General features: G+C 39.3%; 1 protein-coding gene across 1 annotated transcript in view; it reads right to left on the bottom strand.

The window, feature by feature from the left end:
• P2RY12 (purinergic receptor P2Y12) overlaps nt 1–14,267 on the bottom strand; it is a 58,133-nt gene extending 43,866 nt beyond the window's left edge. The window contains exon 1 of the mRNA XM_036753245.1: nt 14,119–14,267. The gene's annotated coding sequence lies outside the window, so the exon portion shown is untranslated. The remainder of the gene's footprint in view (nt 1–14,118) is intronic.
• Between the last annotated feature and the right edge of the window lie 1,884 nt (nt 14,268–16,151).

Genomic DNA, 16,151 nt, shown 5'->3' with positions numbered 1-16,151 from the left:
TGTAATGACCTTCATCGCCTTTCTCCAACCTTACCTTTCCAGAAACTATTGTACATGATTTCTTTTTGTGTATGCTACAATCCAGCAAAGATGACTTTCTTGCTGTTCTTCCCATGCTATCAGCCCATTCCATACCTTTGCACAGGCTGAGAATCTCTAGTTTCCTCTAAAGCTCATTTCAAATGTCACCTCCTGACATGAGACCCATCCCTCACCACCATTAATTAACTTCTTCCTAGTTTGTATATATGTACATGCATGTATTTTGTCTTTGTATCTCCATCAGCCATCACAGTGTCTGGCATCGATGCTTAATGAATGATTATTCATTGATTACGTATCATCTCCATAAGCATTAGATATATCCTGTAGGATATGTGCAACTATATACTGGCATGCACTCCTTCCTCAGGTTAGTCTCAGAGAATCTTTGGCTTCTTTCACAGCTCAGCTCATGTGCCATATCCTATGATGAGAGGTCTTTCCTTGTTCCCTTAGGTGGTCCTCTTTTCCCTTCTCCAAAGTAATGAGAGAGAAAGAAAAAGAGAAACTTAATTGTTTAAATGTTGTACCCTCCCCTAGTAAACTATAAGCTCTTAATGAGTATGGATTACTTTCTAATTTGTCATTTGTACCCTTAGCAACTAGCATCATCATGCCCTACACATGGTAGGTGGTTAATAAATACTTGATTTTGTAGAACACAGAACATTTTGGAGTCACTATAAAATTGTTGTGCCCTCCCAAATTTCACACCCCTACTTTAAGCTTTAATAATTCAATAATAATTTAAGTGCATTTTAAGTCTAACTGATTTGCCGGTGGTTTCTGGCAGGGGCATTGCTCTGTGACTAGATGTGATTGGCTGGAGGATTTTTGTCATCTAAATCAGAGCTTGCCTTTGCTTGAAAATGGTAATTTTTGAAAACTTCCTCAGCTTAGTAGTTAATGCTAATAGATTATCTTGCGGCTCTTACCCTGTGAATAAAAAAATAAAATGAAATGAAAAAACCACAGTCCTGCTGGGCGCAGCAGCCATTGTGGCATCCTTGTTACCAATTCAAAGGAATGATTTACTTGGCAAGAACGGCTGATCCAATTCTGTAATGGCCAAAAAAAGTTTTCCTATTTCAAACTCTTCAGAGTTTGTGTCAGCATTTAGGCAGTCCTGGCCAAAAGTATTCTTTCCTTCTCTCCCTTTCCACCAAGAAAATGGTAAGATTTCTCTGAGGAGTTTCTTTTGACCTCTTCTGATTTGTCTAGTGATTGGCCAAAAGAAAAGTGAATTAATTGCCTTGGGTATTCAATGAGTGCTCTTCCTGACAGGGCTTCCTTAGTATGCCTTGCCCCTTTCCATTCCCAGGGAAATAGATCTCTCTTGTCAAGAAGTTCATAGTAAGGTGGGCTAAGGGTGCCACCAGTCAAAACTTTTCTCTTGATCCATGGAGAGAAAATAAATGACTTTAAGAGGGAAGAAATGGAAAAGGGACATCTAGAAAGGTGAGTAACCCATTTTCTCCTTGTTTATAAATCGAATGAATTCTATAAATATATATTGACATTTAAAATAATGGGGACAAATGAACATGCTCTAATTTTTTGTGTGATTATTGTTAGCAAAACCTGGAATGTATTTTTTTAAGTTCTGGGGAAGGATCCTTAATATATATACCAAGCAAAATTTTCCATTTCTATTAGAAAATACACTCAAGGTCTTTGTTGGAACGTTTTTCTATAGCTTCGTAACTTAGTGGATCCTCTGAGATGTGTGATCTCTAACTACTTAAAAAGAGAAATGTTCACTTTTAAACTAAGATTTGGCACTATGTTTAACTCTGTTCCATAGGAGATGCCGAAATCGGTAGCAACAGTAATGCCAACGCCTTAAAAAGTGAGGACTTCACTATGAGGGGGTTACTAGATGACATGAATGACGATGATATTTGGAATGCCTCACAGTCTATGAAACCATGTGGGAAAGCGGTTTCCATCGAAACCGCCAGCTTGAGCGAATACGCTCGCTACGTTCTACGAACGATCTGCCAGCAGGTACTTTTCCAGATTCTGTTGCCTAAAGTGTATTGCATACTCAGACACCCTTGCAAGAGAGAGCAGTTCATCGGGAAAGGAAGTTCCCTTTGTGGCTCTGATGCTTGTCCAATGTGGCTGTGGATTTCTTCCCAGTGTTTTTCCTAGAAGACACTATGCTGATATCTTGAATCTAGCAATGGTTCTTCCAAACAGTGGGTATATTTAACTCCTGACATTTATAGCCTCTAGCTATCTGAGGCACACACATCAGCCCAGAGCCATAAGACAATTGGCGTTCTTACAAGTCTTAAAAATATAATTAGGGGATAATCCTAGGAATCAGTCAGTCAATAAACATTTATTAAATACCTGTGCACCAGGCTCTATGCTAAGAGCTGGGGATACAAAGAAAGGCAAAAGAACATCCTTGCCCTTGGGAAGCTTACAGTCTAATGGGGGAAACAATACGCAAAGAAATATGTACAGTTTAAGATCCCATGTAGAACCTTAAAGATGTTTTTCAGTCCCCTGTTTTGAAAGGGAAGAGATATAAGGTAATTGTCATCATCTTATTTTTTTTAAATATCGCTACTTTCTTAAGGTTAAATTTTTTCCATATTCCCACTTACTAATGGAATTTAAAGAGAAAAAAAAACCCACCTTTAGTCTTAGCTCTGAAAGAAGTATACCTGTGTACATATCAAATATCTATATGAAAGATTTATAGATGAGAAGCAATGGAGGCATAATGGGTAAACTACCATCAGGACATGGAATCAGGAAGATTTGAGTTCAAATCTCTCCTTTTATATACTTCCTATGTTCTTCTTGATCAGTCACTTAACCAATCTGTGCCTCAGTTTCTTTCTCTTTAAATGAGGAAGCTAGACTTTTTGTTCTCGGGGGATTCTTTGGCTCTGAATCTATGACTCTTGGAATATCTCCAGCTCCACTGGTGAGTTGAATTCCCAGACTTGGCTGTTGTCCTGCCAGCCAATATGCCCTCACTCTCTGTTTGTATATAATGACCTCTTATCCTCCTATTACATTCTTTCCAGGAATGGGTTGGAGAACATTGTTTGAAAGAACCTGAGAGATTGTGTACAGACAAGGACCTTATATTGGACCCCGTTCTTTCCCACAAGCAAGCACAGAAGTTACTGCAGCTGATCTGTTATCCTCATGGCATTAAAGAATGTACAGAGGGTGACGACGTCCAAAGACAACATATTAAGCGCATCCTTCAGGTAAATGATAGACATTTGTTCAGACTTGGCCAGTGATACATGTGGCTATTTTAGATATATTTTCCCTTGTTTTAGAATGACACACAAAAGTTCCTTCCTCATCTTTCTTTTCATTTTTTTTTTCCAAATGGTGAACCCAGTCTTACTTTAGATCAGCCAGAGTGTCTCTATTTCCAGATTCCCGTTTTAACATAGAGATACTCTGTTTAATTCAAACACAGATACTCTCAAGCTCATTGACTTACCAGGGGTGCTGGCTGACATTCTAAGAATCTCTTTCTACATTGACAGCCTTCTAGCTTTCATCCTGGCCTATCCTTTCTCCTGGTGCCTTCTCTTCTTACCATCCCACCTCCCTACACCTGTCATTGGGTGCATAAACAAAACAAACTAATGACCCCCTTCACTAGAATGCAAACTCCTTGAGGGCAGGGACTGTATTTTGGTCCTCTTTGTATGTGCCTGGCACATAGCCTCTTAATCTGTGTTTGTTGACTCATTTTAGTATTCACTTAAGCAGAACATTAATCTCAAAGGTAAAGTGTTTACAGTAAAGCCATCTAAGGTGTTCCAAAACCAGAGAAAAGTACTTTTCTCTTCACCATTTGGAGATAATGGAGCTCCCACTAATCAAAAATAAGGCATATACAGTTGGGACTGAAGCCTTATTTCCTTAAAGCTAATACAGACCTCAAAAGGACTTTTGTATCAAAAGGAACCTGCTTTAAAAGTGTAGACTTGTTTTCTATTTTCTCCAATTAATAGTTATCAGAATTTCACTCGATGAGATATGATTTGACTTAGAACAGATAAGTTGTTCAAAAATGTCATTTACTAAATTAAAGATAGGACAGGTTCTGGATCATCTTAAGCTTTAAATGTACCTTTTATACATGGGAAGGGAATACTTTGATCTAAATGATTACTTAACAGGGCTTTGGAGTGATAGGATCAGGGTTCAAAACCTGCTTCTGCCTCCTTCCATGTGACAGACCACTCACTTCAGCTTCAATTTCCTTATTTGTAAAACAAAATGATCCTATTTTGTTACTTATTTTAAAAAAATCAGCAACAGTAGTATTACTTTGTGAAATATTTGTTATGTATATTAATTCCATAAATTTTACCCAGAATCTAGACCAATGGACTCTCAGACAGTCCTGGCTGGAACTCCAGTTAATGATCAAACAATGCATGAAGGAGCCTGTGAGTATTGCTTTGTTTTTTGACCTTGATTTTTATTCTCATGATTTCCCGTCAAGTACACCGTGTTCGGGTTTGGTCTTGGATTCAGTTAAACCTGCCGTGAGTGTGCTAGCTTACTTATGTTTCACTGTAGGGTTCTGGGTCTGTGGCTGAAATGAACTGCTTGTTGGATAATATTGCAAAGACGACAATAGAGGTGTTTCAGCAATCCGCTGATTTAAACAATAACTCTTCTAACTCTGGTATAGGCCTCTTCAACCCAAACGCTATTGGAAATGGCGACACAAGTAACACAAGGCAGAATGGTAAAAAGACATTCCTAAGGTATTTTTCCATGGCTTTTTTTTCTACGATGTGTAACAGATCTGATTGTTGTAGGCAAAATCAATTGTAACCAAGAGAGGACCACCTTGTCCCCAGAAAAAGGGACAGGAAGAAGATTCAGTGACTTGGGAAATAAAGTGGCTAATTATATTTACCTAATTGCTAGGGGAACTGGTAGATAATACTTTAGGGATTTAAATATGAACTTGAAATATAGGAATTCTGGTGCCTTAGAACCACAGCTTAAAAACCAATATTAACTAAGCCCGTTGGGCTCCTTGACTGAATACCAAGTATATTGTTGTCCCCATAGCTTATAGTTGGTTTTCTTAAAATGATACATGCATATCTAGCCCCACAGGGTATTATAAGATTTGAATGGCTGAATCACTCAAGGAAAAAAAAATCCATTTTGTAGTTTTTCAAGGCAGTGCCTTTATTCAATTTTCTTTGAAAATTCATTATCTATATTAAAATATAAAATGAAGGCATAATGGAAGGGATGATGGCAATGGAGACCAAAAGACCTAGGTTCACATCAGACACTTAACCAGGTCTGTGACGCTGTAGGAAATCACCTAAACTTAGTGAGCCTCTGGCAACCCTTTTGGGACCTATCCATCAAGACCTAGGTTAAGGGTAGGGAACCTGTGGCCTCGAGGCCACATATGGCCCTCTAGGTCCTCAAGTGTGGCCCTTTGGCTGAATCCAGTTTGGATTCAGTCAAAGGGTCAGTCAATTCAGGACTAGTCAGTCCAGTTTGGATTCAGTCAGAGGGCTAGTCAATCCAGTTTGGATTCAATCAAAGGGCCAGTCAGTCCAAGGCCAATCAATCCAGTTTGCATTCAGTCAAATGGCCAGCCAATCCAGTTTGGATTCAGTCAAAGGGCCAGTCAATCCAGTTTGGATTCAGTCAAAGGGCCAGTCAATCCAGTTTGGATTCAGTCAAAGGGCCACACTTGAGGACCTAGAGGGCTGTGCTCTCCAAACCACAGGTTCCCTACCCCTGACCTAGGTGGAGTAGTCTTCTTTAATGGAGGGAGCTTCCAGGAGAGGAGTTTCCCAATCTGAATGAAACCCAAGTATTTAAATAGATATACATGTGAACTCTTTTTTTAAACTGGCTGTTTGATTGAATTAGCTGACAGAGACTTTATTCTGCTGAAGAAAGAGAATTTCAAAATCTCAGCTTCTGAAAAAAATCGTGGGGGTGTGGGATAAAACAGAAACATTCCCAAATCTTTTTTTAATCAGAAGTCATTCTTTCCCTCAGATATTCTAAAACATTTTGTGTGTTCTAGTAGCTAGTTACTGTCTTCTTTGACTTGTATTTTCCATCAGAGAGGATGGGTTGAACTCAGATGTTTGCTTAGCATGATTCAATTTAATTCAACAAACATTGAGCACCCACTATGTGCAAGGGACTGCCCAGAATATATAAAAGACAGACAGGAAGGCCCTTTTTTAATATCATGATGTGGCTTGGGCAGCTTGACTGGGGCTCTAGCTTTGTGTTTCCATTATGACTGTAGCAGAGGAAAGGAAGGTGACTTTTGGAATGTGGTGATTTACAATTTTCTTGTGGTTTTTAGTTCTTCTGAACGCAGGGGTGTATGGCTGGTGGCACCCCTCATTGCAAAGCTGCCCACTTCCGTTCAGGGTAGGGTGCTAAAAGCTGCTGGGGAAGAACTGGAGAAAGGACAACACTTGGGATCGTCCTCAAAGAAGGAAAGAGATAGACAAAAGCAAAAAAGGTAAGACTGGATAGAATACCTCTTCCCATCAGAATTCCGAATCCTTGATAGACAGACAGACAGCAGCCTGGCCTCCAACAGACAGTGATTGAAAGGAAGAGGTTTACTGGAGTATTTGTCTGTTGACCCAGCTCCTCCAAGCCAAAGATCCCAATGTAAGAGGCAAGAATAGAAAGGGGTGGAGAATTCTGAGCTGCTGAAGCCCAGTGGATCATAGGGAACCCTTGCAACTGTTGAATCATAGTTCAACTACAGAATGACTCATATTACCTTCAGCTTTATACTTCCCAATATTGTTCTCAGTTCCTCTTTTTCTTCAAAATAAGATGATTTAAGGTAATTAGATTTGCAAAATGATAGTATGGCTGAGAAATGAAGACTCCTAATACCAAAGGCAAGAGAGAATTCCAAAAAGCAGACAGAAGACCATAGGGTTACATATTTGAGAGCTTAAAAGAACCTTTGAAGCCCTCTCATTATTCCAAAGAGGAAACTGAGGCCCAATTTAAGTGACTTGCCCTTTGTCACACAGCTAGTGTCTATGGCAGGGTTTGAACCCAGGTCTGCTTGTCTCTAAGTCAAGCACCCTATCCATTATACCATTCAACTGCTGCTACATTAACTGTGTATCCATGGGCAAGTGACTTTTCTGTAAAATAGGGAAAATAAGACCTATATTGACTTCAAAGAGTTGAGGTCAATAAAGTACTTGGTAAACCTGAAAATGCTGTATAAATGTGACCTGTTATTATTACCACTCAAAAAAATCCAGATACTAATTTCACACAATTGGAAGAAATTTCAGGACCATTCCCTGCCCCTACTGTACCAACATTCTCTGTAGTACTTTTCACATTATTTTGCCTGAAGAAAAGACAGTTCATATGTTTCCCCTCCTCAGTTTAAATCTACTCCCAACTCCACCCCAAACCTATGTGTCAGTAGACTCTCTAGAAATGTTTTTTAGTTTGTAATTCAAGGGTAATTGAATGTAATTTGGTTTGCAATTCAATGCAATAAATATTTATTGAGCACCAATTATGGAATTCCTACAGTGGCGTGTAATATCTAAAATTATTTTACTTAGTGTGCAAATTTGAGGGTTTTTAAAGATTATTTATTTTTAGTTTTTAATATTCATTTCCACAAGATTTGGAGTTACAGATTTTCTCCCCATCTCTCTCCTCCCCAAATTTGAATTTTTAATGTGCTTTTCTATGTACAGGGTGTTTTCTCACAACAAATCTAAGGTGTAAAGATTATTCTGACAAATTAACAGATGAAGAAATTACAGTCCAGAACATTTGAATGACTGGCCCATAGTTGAGATGTAGGCCTGTGTATAGTGAATCCAAGCTTAAAATTTTATACCATGATCCTGCATCTTGCCATTGTACAGTTTAAAAGACTAGCACCTTTGGAAGTGGTGGGCCTGGGTTCAAATCCCAGCCCTCCCATTTTCTATCTGTGACGTTGGGCCAGTTATTTATCTCTCTGCATCACAGTTTCCTCATCTGTAAAATGAGATAGTTGCATTAGGTTGCGCCTCGTAAGGTGCCTCCTAGCTCTAAATCAATGATCTTTGATCTCTGTGCGAGCCATCCTTTGGACAAGGTGAAGCATTGCACAGATGTTTAAACTTTGATCTTATTTTAGCAACGAAATGAGAAGAATGAACTTAGTAATGTGTTATGCAGGCCTTCAGATTGATCATGTGACCAGATTTGATGAGCTTTGTGAAGAGACATTGGTTAGTTTTGTAGTTTTGCAAATAGACTAGAGCCCTAAATTTAAATGTTTGTTACAACTGGATTAGTAATCGCTAAGGTCCTTTCTATGCCTAAAATACAATATTCTCTCAGTTTTAATCTGAAAGGCTATGGCTTCATCCATAATGTTTCGAATGTGGATCTTTTAATTCTGTTTATTAAGTGACATGTTAATTTCCCACTTACCCTGCCCTCCTACCCATTAGGAATCCAATGAGTCTTTTATGCTCTGCCATGTCAGGACATATTAAACTCCTGAAGATATTGTACTGCTTCTAAAATCTTATTACCAAAGATTTACATAAATCCCATCTGCGTTCCTCCTCTTTTCTTTTTAAGAGTAAAGCAAATAAAAGCAAACAACCAGAAGGAAGGAATTATATTGAGACAGGAAGCGATAATCCATTCCCCTAATTTAATCTGCTTCTTGTGCTTCCTTTATAGTATGTCTCTCTTAAGTCAGCAACCCTTCCTCTCACTGGTACTTACCTGCCTTAAGGGACAGGATGAGCAACGGGAAGGACTCCTAACATCCCTGCAAAACCAAGTTAATCAGGTAACAGAAATGTATGATACTGAGCCAGACAAACTTGTATTCCACAGTCATCAATTTCCTGGTTCTCCTTTTGAACCTTGGATTTTAAGATGGTTATCAAGCACAGAGTCACCCGCCTTCCCTCTCTTCCAGCTATCTTTATCTAAAGCAAAGATTCTTAACTTTTCAGCATTCTGGGGAAATTTATGGGACCCTTTCTCAGATCAGTGTTTTTAAATGCTTGAAATAAAATGAAAGTTACAAAGAAAACCAATTATAGGCAACTAGGTCATACAGGGCAGCTAGGTGGCAAGGTAGATAGAGCACCAAGCTCGGAGTCAGGAAGAACTGAGTTCAAATCCAGCTTCATACACTTACTAGCTGTGTGACCCTGGGCAAGTCACTTAAACCTGTTGCCTCAGTTTCCTCATCTGTAAAATGAACTAGAGGAGGACATGGCAAACCACTTCAGTATCTCTGCCAAGAAAACCCCAAATGGGGTCACAAAAAGTAGGACACAACTGAAAACAGCTAAACCACAACAGGTATAGCAGGTAGAGCATGGGAACTGGAATCAGGAAGACCTGAGGTCAAATCCAGCCTCAGACACTTCCTCCTGTGTGACCCTAGGCAAGTCATTTAACCTCCATCAGTCTCAGTTTCTTCATCTGTAAAATGAAGCACTTATCTCCAGGGTGGAATAATATTTGTAAAGCGTTTTACAAACATTAAAGCACATATTAAAGGTAGCTGCTATGATTTTTATTGCTATGGTGAAATACAATAATTGTTAGAAAAACAAAATAAGCAATAAAATGAAAAATTGACTAGTTCTTTGTCATTCGAATGAATAAAATTAAAACATTCTGCCAACAGATTTGCCTAGCTCACAACCCCAAACCATAACACAACAGACATATAAATACAGATTGATTTCAAGCTTGATTCCATCGACAGATAACCTCAATAATCAAAATGATTAATCAACTGATTCATCATATTAACTGCAGATGATCTCAGTAGTCAAATAACGCATCTCATCATTTTTCCCCATAGATGGAAGAAAAGTCCAATGTATGTATTTGTAAGAAGAGGACTTATGTAGATAGAGGCCTAAAAGATGTCCTTTTATTTTTTCCCTAACTTTGGCAGGGGTTACCATAGGTCCATGAATGTGGTCTAAAACTTAGCAGGTTTAGAAACACAATTTCACCAGCTCAGATGATCTGGCTCTGAGGAGCTGAATCAGGCTGTTCAAAATAGTCAAGATCCTAATTTTTTTAGGCGAAAATGTTAAATTATGAATTTATAGTGAAGGGATGTATATTTCTAGCACTCCTTTCCTGGTATCAAGGTATCAGAGGAAACAACGTCACCATCAAAAGGTTTCTTGGTGATCATGGAAGCAGAAAGAGTGGGATATTGCGGAAAGCACTGGACAGGGATTCAGGACGCTTGGTTTTATTCCACTTTCGACTGCTGTCTGACAGTGACCCTCACTTTCTTCTCTCTAAAATAAGGAGATTGGGCTAGATCATTTCTTAGGTTCATTTCCAGATATAAATGCAGATGGTTAGTCCTATAGGACATTTCATCTGATTATGTTAGAATCTGGAATGTTTACATTTCTTCTGCCAAAGAATACATCACACTCATTCCCTCACCTCTCTTTCCTCTCCTCTCTCTTGATTCTAAACCTTCTGCAATCTGGCTTCTGACCTGGTCATTCAACTGAAACTACTCTTTCTAAAATTGCCAGTGAGCTCTTACTTGCCAAATCTAATGGCCTTTTCTTTGTCTTTTTTCAATTAATTAGGTCCCATCTTATCTGACAGGAATTACAGCTTAGACATTCTTTGTATGATAAAGACTTGGGAAATGCTTCAGTCCCTGGATAAGTTTGGGAAATACCCTAGTCTCATCTGTGACGCATTTCCAGATGTCCCCTCTGAGTGTGATTTCTGCAACTGTCTAATTTCTTCCATTTGATGTTCTCTATTAGATTCCTTATCAAAGAGCTTTTTATGTATTTATCGTTGTCCAAATTCTCAGAGAATAAACTATTTGTGGCTTTGATATCCACTCTCTACTGACTAGTCTAATACGATGAGAACACACCTCTTTAGTTGTTAGAGTGTTGGGTCTAGAGTCTGGAAGACTTATCTTCCTGAGTTCAAATCTGGCCTCAGGTACTTACTTGTGTGACCCTGGGCAAGTCACTAAACCCTGTTTGCCTCAGTTTCCTCATCTGTAAAATTAACTGGAGAAGAAAATGGCAAACCACTGCAGTATCTTTGCCAAGGAAACCCCAAACGGGGCCATGAAGAGTCAGACAGGATTGAAAATGGCTGAACACATACCATATGGAAGGAAACTTCAGAATGCATGCTATGCCAAGGTTATTTACTCTTTTCTGTATTTAAGAAGGTTCAAAAATAGGTTCCTTGATTAAGAACCAAATACAGTCGTGCCTCTGGATAGGCTAAGATAGGACAGGGACCAGACCTCTGATTTCATTGGGGAGAGGACCTCCTGGGTGAGGAAACTCTTTTGGCCAGTGCAGGTCACCCCCTCAGAGGGCTGTCTATGGCACTGAGAAATTAAGTGACTGACCCAGTGTCATGCTACCGTATATGTCAGAGACAGGACTTGAACCCAGGTCCCCCCTGACACTCCACTGCCTCCTGGCAAACCTTGTTCCCAGAAACATACTAGTCCTGCTTCTCCCACTACACCTGCTAGAAAGCATTATTTGGCACTTGGGGCTGGAAACTCCAGATAACAAGCACACTGATAATCACAAGCAGCCTTTTAGTTCACCAATTGTTGAACTTTGGGAGCCCAGGGCCCCATTATACTTTTAAAAAATTAAGGACTGCCATCCCCAAGAGCTTGCTCACGGTCACACAGCTAGTGTGTGAGGCCAGATTCGAACTCACAAAGTTGAGTCTTCCTGACTCCAAGCCCAGCACTCTATTCATTGCACCACCCAGCTTCTCCCATTACTATTTACTTTACTTGAAATTAAAACACCTTATTGTTATTATGAAAATAATTAAGGCCTCCTTAAAGGATCTTGGGGACTCACAGAGGTCTCTGGACCACATTTTGAGAATCTTTGTTTTACTTTGTATTGCTTCCCCTGCCCTTAAAAAAATAACATTAAAAAACCCTTATTATCAGAAGTGTTAAGAGCGAGTGAAAGTGACTAATTTGAATTTCGCTTCCTCCACCTGCCCCTGCTCCTGGTCAGAGAAGCAGTGAAATTAGCAAAATTCTTACATTAAGGAAGAGGAAGAGGAGCTAAGAGGAAAGCAAATTAGTAAGATAAAATAAAAGAAGATAATAAATTTTAAAGTATAATGTTGTTTTTAAACAGTTGTTGTTCTCCAATAAATGCAGTTCACCAAAGGGTCTGGAGTTTGCCATTGGAGGACAATGAAAAAATCGTTTTAGTATTATACAAGAGAAAAATCTAATTCTAACAGGAAAACATTTCTTTTTCAATCTTAGATTTTAAGTAACTGGAGAGAAGAACGTTACCAAGATGACGTCAAAGCAAGGCAAATGATGCATGAGGCGTTACAACTACGTCTTAATTTGGTAGGAGAAATACTTGGAGTTTGCTTATTTCATTACTTAAATCAAATTAGAAATTAACCAGATGAAAATGACTTTTCATTTCTGGTCCTTCGTGCACACTATGTAATACAGAGTGGCTCATTCCATTATCTCTTTGTATCAACTTTCATTGTTACTTTATTAGGTTTCTTTTTGGCTTGCCTCCCTTCCCTAGGAGGTCACAGCTGGTATTTGAGACTATTGTCTAGCCTGGGAGTCTTGAACCTGATCGAGTAGGACAATGAAGAGGACATTGCAGTTGCAATGGAAAGCCAGTCAAGGGAGTTCTAGTCCTAGTTTTAGTCTGCCACTGACTTAAGGATGAGACCTCTGTGGGGTCTCACTTTCCTCATCTGTGAAATGGAGAGAATGCCAGGCAATCTCAAGGGGGAGGAGGGAGGTGGTTTCTGGCTGCAAAATGATTAGGATGGCTGCTTTGAAATGGCTTACTAGCTTAGCTCCGGTCTTTCTATGTCCCTAAAAGCCCCGAGATACTGATTATAAAATTGTAAACCAGACTTTTCCTTAGCTCAAACTGACCTCTCATTTTCTCCTCTACTATAACTTGGCTCAGATTTTCCAAACATAAAGAATCTTGACTCTTTTACAGTTTATTGCTTTTCCCCAACAAATGAGGAAAGGGAAGCCAGGGAGAGAGCGGGAGGGGAGAGTGACCAGGACAACCTGCCAATGAATCAGACCCTGACTAAGCCCCATGGGGTGCCGAGAGTAATAGTGGTGGTGTTCCCTCTTGGTTATCTATAATGCAACCTTCTATTGTATTTTACATGCTAGGTAGGAGGAATGTTTGACACTGTGCAAAGAAGTACCCAGTGGACCACAGACTGGGCACTTCTGCTCCTTCAGATAATTACTTCAGGAACTGTTGACATGCAGACTAACAAGTATGTTTTTTTATCATTTCAAATTTCTCTTCCTGCATGTGTGGCGTAGTCTTTTTATTCTGCAACAATCTCTTTTCCTGGGTACATTAAAACATCTATACATTGAAAAAAAGCAATTGAGAATGTTTGACTAACTTATGAGTGTCCTCATTACTCTCCTGAGATGAAACTTACTATCATTTTTTTAATCTTTACCCCCCTCCTAGTGAATTATTCACCACAGTTCTTGACATGTTGGGTGTCCTGATCAATGGAACCTTAGCCTCTGACCTGTCAAGCTCCTCCCAGGGTGGAGCCGAAGAAAACAAGAGGGCCTACATGAATCTAGTGAAGAAATTGAAAGTACGTTTGTCATTTACAATCCTTATTATATCTTATTTGCTGCAGAAAAATGATTAAAATGATACATGCTTTGAATTTTGAGCCCATCCCTCTGATGTATGGCCTCCAGAGACTCTCAGGATTCTCCCTCTGGCATAATTTCTGTTTTTATCGCACAGAAGGTACCTTAAGAAGAACTGCGCAAATAAACAAGCAGAATGTCAAAATTAGCTTGAGACAGATGGTACTACTGTTGCATCTGATAAGAAATTATCATTCTGCTAGGAACTTCTAATATCTGTTTTCTTTCATTAACCACAAAAATGATTACTTCCAGTAAAAAAAAACCATATCCAAAGAACAATGCCTCCCCCCTCAAAAAATCAGAACACTCAAATGCCTTACCAACAAAAGGACCGAGAGGAGCTTGGGGTTGGTCTGCCCTCATATGTGAGAGAGCTTTTCAGGGATCGGCGCCTGTATTCTGATTTCTCATGGTACCCTGTGGCTTTGGTCGTGTTAGTCCTGTGTCGTTTATTGGACAAGAGTGCCTTGCTTTTATTTATGTACTGTTTTTTTGCCTTGAATTGAAGAAATGAAAAAAAAAAATCAAAACCGAACTAACAATGCCCTCCCCCTCTCCTTCCCCCCCAAACACACACACACACACACACACACACACACACACAACTATTTAGTAATGCAGCATAAAATAAAGTTCTTAAGAACATCTATACACAGGAAAACGAAATATTGCTTAATGGAGCTTCCTCATTTCTTTTCTGCCATCCCTGTAATGTTCCTTCCCACTTCTCTTTTCCTCTAGAAAGAGCTGGGTGACAAACGGTCAGAGAGTATCGACAAAGTTCGCCAGCTGCTGCCTTTGCCCAAGCAGACGTGCGACGTCATCACTTGTGAGCCTATGGGGTCCTTGATTGACACAAAGGGCAACAAAATCGCAGGATTCGACTCCATAGATAAGAAACAGGCAAGAGTAAATGTTTTCTTTAAATATATATACCCCGTCTTTCTTTTCCAGCTTTGCCTTGGGCTTATGAAAGGCATGCACTTTTGGATGAGGCAATACCAGGGGATCCCAAGTAACTGGTGAAGTCTTTTAATTCAGTAGGCAGCGGAACATGACCCTCTTAGGATACTTGGATACTTTACCTATTGGGTTTTTATCCTTAAATTGCTTAGTAATGGGAAAGGGGCTGAACGCCGTACATTTGGGCCATGTGTTGGTTTGTTGAACCTCATTCCTAAATGGTGAGGATGAAGATGGAGGAGGGAAGAAAGCTTTGAAAGTTAGGAGGCAAAAGATCTAGTTCTGAATGCCATCTCTCTGATGGTCACCATCTCTGAATGCTCACAGGCATGTCATTTACCTAAGCCCTGTGTGTTTTTCTCTCTGCAAAATGGAAATAATACCCGGTCTCCCTTCCTTCCTATGTCATTGGGATTTTAGAGACAGGGCTAGGGACTTAGGCCTGTGATTTTCTTAGGATAAGAAATTCCCAGGTAGGAAACTCCATATCTGTGACTGAGGCTTAAAGAGCTGCCAGAACACTGAGAGTTTTAGTGATTTTCCTCAGGTCACAGATCCAGTGTATGTCAGAGACAGAACTTGAACCCAAGTCTTCCTGGCTGTAAGACCAGCTGTCTCCCATGCTATGCCACCTTTGCCCAAGTTGTTCATGAAGATAAAATGAAATAATGTGTGAAAAGTACTTAGTGATCTGCAGATTTGCTGTAAGACTGTCAAATAATGGTTAGAGCCAAGTATCATGTTTCAAGTCAGTCAAATTCATAGGGCAGTCTACAAATAAGAGCATGAAGTTAACACACAATTCTAGTTCTATACAAGACAATGGTAAAGCTTTATCTTCAAACTTTGCTTGAAATCAGGCAGAGTTGTTCATTATCAGCAAACATTTAAGAGCCTACCTTAAGGCCCTGAGACAAGTATTCTAAAATACAGAAAGGCAGATTTGTTATCATGGGAACTGGTTTCAAATCCTGACTCTTCCACTTAATACCTGGGTGATGTTGGGCCAGGCACTTTAGCTCTTTGGACCTGATTTCCTCATCTATAAAATGAGGGAATTGGATTAGATGCTGTTTACCAACATTTGTTTGCAATTAATCGTTAATTAATTATGATTATAATGACTTTTATTATATAAATAATTCTAATTAATGATGAGTACTAATTTATTGTATACTGTTATATTATAGTTAATTAATAATTGTTGGTTAATTGATAATTATTATTGTTAATTATCAATAAATTAGCAAACATGTCAGAACCTCCTATGTTCAAGGAACTGAGATAGATGCTCTAAAATACAGAAAGGCAGAAAGAGACAGCAGAAGAAGGTGCCTTGAATTTGTCATCACAGGACAGGAGTTCAAATTCTGACTCTTCCACTTACTGT

Source organism: Trichosurus vulpecula, chromosome 4, assembly GCF_011100635.1.
Source record: "Trichosurus vulpecula isolate mTriVul1 chromosome 4, mTriVul1.pri, whole genome shotgun sequence".
NCBI classification, from domain to species: domain Eukaryota; kingdom Metazoa; phylum Chordata; class Mammalia; order Diprotodontia; family Phalangeridae; genus Trichosurus; species Trichosurus vulpecula.
This window is presented reverse-complemented; position numbering and strand designations above follow the sequence as displayed.